Below are 9,502 nucleotides of genomic sequence, written 5' to 3'. Positions count from 1 at the left end.
AATAATATATAAAACTAAAAAAAATATATATATATATATTGCCATCGAATTGATTCTGACTTACAGCAACTCTATAAGACAAAGTAGAACTGCCCATAAGGTTTCCAAGGCTGTAATCTTCATGGAAGCATCTTTTTCCATGGAGTGGCTGGAGGGTATGAACTACCAACCTTTCGGCTAACAGCCAAGCATTTAATCACTGTACCACCTGGGCTCTTTATGATAGCATATAGGTAGGTTAAGATATACCATAACATTAAACAAAAGATAGCTGGAGTGATTAAATTAATAACCCAAAACCAAACCAAGTCCACTGCCATTGAGTCAATTCCAACTCATAAACAAACAAAAAAAGGCAGTAAATCTTTACGCCCAGTCTTCCTTCCACAGAGTGGCTGTGTGACCTCAGCCAAGTATTAATATCACAGTGCAATAGTGAGAATAGTAGTTTATGTTTTTCAAAAGCTTATTATGAGCTTAATGTTTTCCTTATGTTATCTCACTCAACTTCATGAAAACTCCATCATGAGATACTATTAGAAAACACATTTTGCAAACAAAGGAAATAATATATGGAAAAAAATGGAAATTGCCCACTGCATGGGAGATACACAATAAATATTAGTTCCCTGACTCACCAACCCAATACTCAGAGTCATAGGAGCCAATTCCTTGAAATAAATCCATATATGCACACACATATACATAAAGTCTGACTGACAAAGGTTCCTGCACATTTAGGATCATTATGTGTTCTTGGTGACTTGACCCATTCCTCACATGTAATATCTCCCTTTATCTCTGGTAATTTTTGTAGCCATAGATGTAGGCTGAGAGAGAGAAGGGAAAGTAATGTGGCAGAAGTAGTAATAATAGGCATTTGAACCACTGCCTCTTACAGCTTATTTATGACTTCAGACCCTGCATTAGCTTAATCTTTTATCTATTACATGCATTTGATTATGAAATGCTGCTGTGCACATCCAACTTTATGTATTGGTAAGTCAGGCGGCACCCAATTCATGGTGCGTAGCTCAGGCCATATGGTGACTCGGTAGCCTATGGTTTAGTTTTCAATCTTTACTAAGACTCAGGACCAAGCAGAAGCTGTTTCTGAAAAAGGAGAGTAGTTATCTGCAAAGGATGGCAGGGTTTTGCTCCAAAATCCTCAGGGTGGATTACCTATGGAGGCCTGCCAAATATTCCAAACACCATCTTTATCTGTCACTGACACTTCAAGCACCATTGAATCTACTGAGTCATATGGCCCAAGTAACAGAGCAGCTTGTATGGCAGTCTGGACTTGTTTCAGGCTTTGGTTCTTGTTCTGGGCCCCACTCAAAAACAGCAGCTTTTTAGGTCACTCGGTAAATGGGCTAGAGTAGCACACCCAAATAAGGAAATGTTTCTCCAAAATCCAAGGAGGCAAAGAGGCCCACTAGGCATTGTGCCTTTTTTCAGTGGTAGTAGGGACCAGATGAAACAATTTATCCCTTACCTTAGAAGGTTACCTCAGCATACCTCCCACTACTGAACTCCTAGAAATTTCACTGAGGTGAAGGATCCCTGAATTTTTGTTTGATTTATTTAACACTTTCTGACATACAGATGTCTTACCAATAAGTCTGGTATAGTTGCTACTTCTTGCTCATTATGTCTAATCAGTGTGATGTCATCAGTGTAGTGGATGTCTATAATGTCTTGTGGAAGGGAAAGATAATCAAAATCCCTGTGGACTACATTACTATGTAAGACTGGAGAATTACTGTAACCCTAAAATAAGACAGTGAAGGGGTATTGTTGGCCTTGCCAGTTGGTACCAAACTTTTTCTGATAGTCTTTACTAACAGACACTGGAGGGGGAGTGCGGAGAAAAAAAGTATTTTCCAGATCAATAGCTGCATACCACATACCAGGAAATATGTTAATTTGCTCAAGCAATGAAACCACATCTGGAATAGCAGCTGCAATCAGAGTCACCACTTGATTACCTGATTAAGTTTAAGATAATCCACTGTCATTTCCAAGATACATCTGTTTTCAGCAGAGGCAAAATATGTGAGTTCAAAGAGAATATGGTGGGAATCACCATTCTTACACCCTTGCCCAAATAATTCTACAAGGATTAGCACAAGGCTGGTCTACATGGGGCAAAGGTTAAAGATGTCCCAAATATCCCAGTTTTCCAAAGTGTTGTACTACTCCATCATCTCTAACATCAGCTACTGCTCCTCCACTCAGTACTCTCACCCTTAGAGTTCTGTAATTGACTGTAACATCTCATAGAACTCATGAACCACCAAGGACATTGCTCACATAGTTGTGGAAGCTGGTAAGTTCCAAATCTGTGAATCAGTCTGGAGGAGTTTCTTCACTCACATAGTTATAAGGGCTGACTAACTGAAATCTGCAGGTCAGACAACTGGCTGCTGGCTCACATGGCCACAGAAACTAGTGAATCAGGTCTGATGATAGTCTGGCTCAAGTCCCAAGAACTAGAGGTCAGATGATAATGATACAGTATCTACAGCAAGGGAGAAAACTTTGCCAGAACATTCATATATATTGAATACAGACCACACCCTCAAGGAAACTAAAGGTGGTGACTTGAGATATGATTCAAGATACATCCCACCCTAATCTTGCCTCATTAATATAATAGACAACTCACTCCAAAATGGGATCATAACCACAGGCAAAGAGTCTAGGATTTATAATACATCACAAAATAGAAGACTGTGGCTAGAAGGACAATATTAAGTAATTCACTGTACCACAACCCTTCAAGCCCTTGATGGCACTAATTTCTTCAGTTCCCCTAGGAATACAGTATTGCCTTGGTTCACTATTTTCCTAAGTATAGGTCATTATAGTGGCTTCCATTTGGTGTTCCCTACCATAACAAATCTCACTCCACAGGTCAAGGAATTAATGTGAGGATCCTGCCAGTTACTGAGCATGTCTACTCTCCTTGAGAAAGGATCTTGCTACACTGCTAATAATTTATACTGTTAGTCTTTCTCCTAGCCTTCCCCAAAGAGACCTATAGTCTTTAACCAGGGTGACTGTGCATTAGAGAAAAGGAAATATCAGAATTTTAGAAGATTACTGGACTTTGTCTCTGAACTGATACTAATTGCAGGAGACTCAAAACATCACTGTAGCATATCATTTAGAGTAAGGATTTATGGCAGTCAAGTGATCAATGGTGTTTTAGCTCAAGGTCATCTTACAATAGATCATGTGGCTATTTTCCTGGTTCTGGAATTTGTAACTGGAATAGACATAATTACTGCTGGAATAGGATTTTTTAAAGTAAGGCTTACTGTAAAACTACAATATTTTCAACAGTATTGTATTGGTAATGGGATAGACATATACATCAATGGAACAGTTTATTCTTGGAGAGAATAGAAATAGACCCACAGAAATATGGCCAATTGATTTTTTTGACAAAAGTGCAAATGCAGTTTAATGGAGAAAAGATGCTTTCAAAAACTAGTGTTCCAACAATGACCCTTGACATAAACCTCATGATTTGTCAAGAATAGATAACATCCAAATGTAAACCTATAGAATGTTTAAAAGAATACTCAGTAAAAATCTTCATGTCCAAAGTTCATACACTTGACACTAAAATCACAATCTATAAAAGATAAATTTGATGAATTGGACTTCATCAAAATTTAAAAAAAAAAAAAAAAAACTTTTGCTCTGCCAAAGACATTGTTAAGAGAATGAAAAGACAAGCTATAGACTTGGAAAAAATCTTTTCAAATTACATACCTGGCAAGAACTGGTATGCAGAATATATAAAGAAATCTCAATACAACAATAAAACAAAAAAATCCACTTAAAAGAGGAACAAAAGGCATGAACATGCCAAAAAGGATGAATAGGTAGCAAATAAGCATATTAAAAAATGTTCATTAACATTGGCATTAAACTACAATGAGAAAAGTACAAATTAAACTACAGTGAGAAACCACTACACTCATTCAACAGCTAAAATAAAAACACTGACAATAGCAAGTGTTGACAAGGATGATGAGCTTCTGGAACTTTGTTGGTGGGGACGCAAAATGGAAAATAAGTTGACAATTTCCAATAAAGTTAAACATATACCTACCATATGATCCAGCAAGCCCACTCCCAGATATCTGGAGTAGAGAAATACAAACTTATTCACACAAAAACCTGTTTATACAACTTAGATGGCTCTCAGGGACTTTATGCTGAGTAAGAGAAGCAAATCATAGAATGTTACAAGCTGTATGATTCCATTTATGACACTTTTGAAAAGAAAAAACTATAATTATGGAAAACAGATCAGTGGTTGCCTGGGGTTAGATGGGAAGGGACAGAATTGTTTTGTATTCTGATTGTAGTAGTGGTTACACAAATCTCTCCATAAGTTAAAATTCATAGAAATGTACACCAAAAAAGAAGTCAGTTTTATTGTGTCATAATTTAAGAAATAAGTTTTAAAGTGGTCTTCATAGTTCTACCACTCTAATACATCATGACATTTATCATATAAAGATTCATTCAATAAAGACTGATTGAGTGCTTATTCCATGCCAAGTTCTACAAAACTAAAACCAAACTTCCTGCCATCAAGTCAATTCTGACTCATAGTGACCCCCATTGGGTTTCTGAGGCAGTAAGCCTTTACAGAAGTAGAAAGTCCAGCCTTCCTTCTGCAGAGTGCTTGGTGGTTCTGAACCACCAACCTTCTTGTTTGCAGTCAAATGCCTTGGCACTACACTACAAGAGCTCCTTAGTTCTAGAGCTTGGCAAGCTCTAAGTAAAGGTACTATGTAACCACGTGGAACTTACACTAATTCTTCTTAGGTTCTTTCATTCTGTTTTTCTCTTCATTTCTCTTCCAATCTTTATCTTCTGCAGACAGCCTGTAAATATTTGACTGCTAACCAGTAGGCTGGCAATTCAAACCCACCAGCCACTCCTCAGAAGAAAGACGGGGCAATCTACTTCCATAGTGATACTGCCTTAGAAACCCAAGGAGGGGTCGCTATGAGTTGGGTCTGACTTGACAGCCCATAACAACAACAACAACATACCATCAATTTAGTTTGCATTCTTTGTTCACCCTACCATTGTGCATGTTTCCACTTAGCAATCATTTCAACTAGTCTCCAAATGTTTGCTATTATAAATAACATTGGGATAAATCCTTACATACACAGGTGTTTGCTTCTGCCATTTAGTTTTTATTAGATAAATTGCCATAGAGGCCTTAGTACAACAACATAGTTTAGAACTTTGGAGTCAGGTTCAAATCCCATCTCTGTCAATTATTAGCTTTCTGACCTTAGTGCAGTGATTTCCTCTCTAAATATAATTTTGTTTTACCTGTAAAATGGAAGTGACAATAATATTTGTAAGATGATAATGTCTATACAGTGCCTAGCACAGTGCCTGGCATATAGTATGTGCCCAATAAATAATAGTTCTCATCCCATCTTCTCTGTAGAAGCAAGCTCAAGGAAGAAATCAGAAGTGTGAAAGAGATCAGTATTTGCCCAATAAGATGAGTTATCCCAGAGTCCACAGAGTATGCAGACTGCCACTGTAACTTCCCAACTAGTGATTTCACTACTGGGTGAAATGAAGGAGTATATCTAATAGTTATCTCTTTCTTAAGGTCCTAGAAGTGGGGATATTCATTTCATCAGCCTATGTGTAAACGAGTCCATCAGACCCTTCCCAAGAGTTGATTTTTATAGGGAAAGAAATGGAAAGTGATTAAATGGAAGAAAGAAGCTTGAAGGAAAGGAGAAAATGCTTTGAAGGTAAACTTCCCATATGTTGTTGTTGTTAGGTGCCATTGAGTGGGCTCCAACTCACAGTGACCAACCAGATGAAACACTGCCTGGTCCTGCACCATCCTCACAATCTTTGCTGTGCTTGAGCCCATTGTGTCATTGTGTCAACCCATCTCATTGAGGGTCTTCCCCTTTTTTGCTGACCCTCTACTTTACCAAGCATGATGTCCTTCTCCAGGGAATGGTCCCTTCTGACAACATGACCAAAATACGTGAGACAAAGTCTGGCTGTTCTCACTTCTAAGATACATTCTGGCTATACTTTTTCCAAGACAGATTTGTTTGTTCTTCTGGCAGTCGATGGTATTTTCAATATTCTTTGTCAGTACTACAATTCAAATGCACATTATTAATGAGTCTTCCTTCAGTCTTGATGCCATGTTCTTCTTCATATAGTCCATCTTCTCAGATTATTTCCTCATCATATAGACCGAATAAATATGGCAGAAGGATACAACTATGACACACACCTTTCTTGATTTTAAACTATGCAGTATCCCCGTGTTCTGTTCAAACAACTGCCTGTTGATCTATGTACAGGTTCCTCATGAGCACAATTAAAGTGTTCTGGAATTCTCATTCTTCAGTGTTGTCCATAATTTGTTATGATCCACATGGTTGAATGCCTTTGTATAGTCCATAAAACACAGGTAAACATCTTTGTGCTATTCCTTGCTTTCAGCCAAGATCCATCTGACATCAGCAATGATACTCACTCCATCCCCTCTTCTGATTTTCTGACAGTTCCCTACTGCTGCAATCAGTTTTGAATTATCTTCAGCAAAATTTTACTTGCATGTGATATTAATGATATTGTTCCATAATTTCTGCAGTCTGTTTGATCAATTATGTTGTTGTTGTTGTTATGTGCCGTTGAGTCAGACCAGACTCATAGTGACCCCTCTTTGGGTTTCCGAGGCAGTATCACTGCAGAAGTAGATTGCCCCATCTTCCTTCCGAGGAGTGGCTAGTGGGTTTGAACCACCAGCCTTCTGGTTAGTGGTCAAGTGTCTTAGGCACTATGCTTCCAGAGCCCCCCTGCAGTAATGAAGATGCCTAACATTTATTGAGCACTTTTTTTATGTATTACTGAGCACTATTCTAAGCACTTATCATATATAAGGTCATCTAATTCTCACAATTACCTTGTGAAGTGGGTAGTGTTATTATTTCAATTTTGCAGTAAGAAAAGCAATTCTCAAAGAAGTGAGTTTCCCAATGTAAAACAGTAAGTCACATAATTGGAAATCAAGTCCCTTTAACTCCAGACACTACCATGACCATTATGATAAAAGGAAGTACAGGCTGCAGTAGGAAGACAGAGGAGAAGTTCACAACCTAGCCCTAACCTGTTGTTGTTGTTGTTATGTGCCGTCGAGTCGGCCCCGACTCATAGCGACCCCTCCTTGGGTTTCCGAGGCAGTATCACTACGGAAGTAGGATTGCCCAACCTTTCTTCCGAGGAGTGGCTGGTGGGTTTGAAACCGCCAGCCGTCTGGTTAGCAGGCAAGTGTCTTAGCCACTATGCTACCAGAGCTCCCAGCCCTAACCTAGAGATAGAAAACATTTCCTAAAGGAAGTCTTAGCTGAGACCTGAGGACAAATATGAATCAGGAAGGCAAAGAGGATAAAAGCATGTTAAAGGCCAGGACACTTCTGAGGAATGGTAAGTAGTCTGGTCTGACTAGAACACACAGTTCAAAGGATGAACAATCAGAAGAGGAGACAAGAGACAAGCAGAAATCAGGTCAGGAAAAGCATTTCTGTGTGTTGTATTAGTCAGAACTTTCGTGGTGTCTATGAGTTGGAATCAATTTAACAGTGGGTTTGGTTTTTTCAGTTTCTTATGGGGTTAAATAACAAGTTTGTGAAGCTACCCTAGGCAGAATCAGAAATGAATTAGCTAAAGTAGTCTGATTGCAAGGGCTACAGAGATGAGTATATCTATCTATCATCTATCCATCTATCCACCCATCCTTCCATTCATCCATCCACCTACCTACTTACCTACCTATCTTTCCAATGTATCCCTTGTCTCTACTTCTCTCTGTGTTGACTTTGCCATACCACCTTCCTCCAAAAGACAGAAGTCAAGGCCAACAATAGCTTTCAAGATCACCTCTCACAACGGTCATTGAGATTCATTTTCTCTGAAATATATTGTTTAATTTCCAAACTTTTGGAGATTTTCTAGATAACTCTCTTGTTATAATTAATAACTTATTGTTAAACCATAATTGAAGTATTATATGACCAGGTGGAGCCATTTGAAAAATAAAGAACATTTTTATATGCTAAGAATAATTATTGCATTGTGATCAGAGAACATACTCTTTATTCATTAATTTTTTTCAAAATGTATTGATACTTACTCGATGGCTCAGCATATGGCCAATTTTTACAAATGTTCCACATGTACTTGGAAAGACTGCATTCTACTATTGTTGGGTATAGAGTCCTATATAGGTCAATATGGTCAGATTTGTTTATCACATTGTTCAAATCTTCTATGTGCTTAGTGATTTTTTTGTCTACTTGTTCCATCAATAACTGCAATAAGTAGGTTAAAATCTTCCACTGAAACTGTGCATTTCTCTCTTCCTGCTTTTATCTCTGTTAATTTTCTTCTTTTAGATATTTTAAGGATATGTTATTAGATAAAAAAATGTAGAATTGTTTCTGATGTAGTATTCTTTTTATAATTATGAAATGTCACTCTGTACATACAAATATCTCTTGTCTTAGCATCTACTTTGTTTTGTATAACTATACCAGATTTCTTTTGATTACTAGTCAGACAGTATTTTTTCATACCGTAGATTCTCTGTATTATTATGTTTGAGGTAAGCCACATATAAACAAATATATTTGGGAGCTTATTTTTATCTAGTCTAAAAATCTGTATCATTTCATTGCATTAGTTCTCCATTTATATTGAATATAATTACTGATATATTTGGGTTTAATCTATCATCTTACTATTTCTTTTCTATGTGACCATCACTCATCTGTCAGTTTCATATTGTGGTGGCTTCTGTGTTGCTTTGAGACTGGAGGCTATGCCACCGGTATTTCAAATACCAGCAGGGTCACCCATGGTGAACAGGTTTCACTGGACCTTCAGACAAAGATAGAATGGGAAGAAGGATGGGGCCATCGACTTCTCAAAGAATTAGACACTGAAAACCTTATGAATAGCAGTGAAACACTGTCTGAAATATTACTGAAAAACTTTATGAAGAACTGTGAAGCATTGTCTGATACAGTGCTGAAAGACAAGACCCTCAGGTTGGAAGGCACTCAAAATATGACTGGGAAAGAACTGCCTCCTCAAAGTAGATTCAACGTTAATGACATAGATGGAGTGAAGCTTTTGGAACTTTCACTTGCTGGTGGGGCATGACTTAAAATGGGAAGAAACTGCTGCAAACATTCATTAATAATTGGAACATGGAATGTAAGAAGCAAGAATCTAGGAAAATTAGAAGTTGTCAAAAATGAAATGCAGCATATAAAGATCAATACCCTAGGCATTAGTGAGCTGAAATGGACTGGTATTGGCCAGTTTGAATCAGACAATAATATGATCTACTATTCTGGGAATGACAAATTGAAGAGGAACGATGTCACATTCATTGTCAAAAAAGGACATT

This window comes from Orycteropus afer, unplaced genomic scaffold (assembly GCF_000298275.1).
Source record: "Orycteropus afer afer isolate SDZICR_OR568_19922 unplaced genomic scaffold, OryAfe1.0 scaffold00306, whole genome shotgun sequence".
In the NCBI taxonomy this organism is placed as follows: Eukaryota; Metazoa; Chordata; class Mammalia; order Tubulidentata; family Orycteropodidae; genus Orycteropus; species Orycteropus afer.
This window is presented reverse-complemented; position numbering follows the sequence as displayed.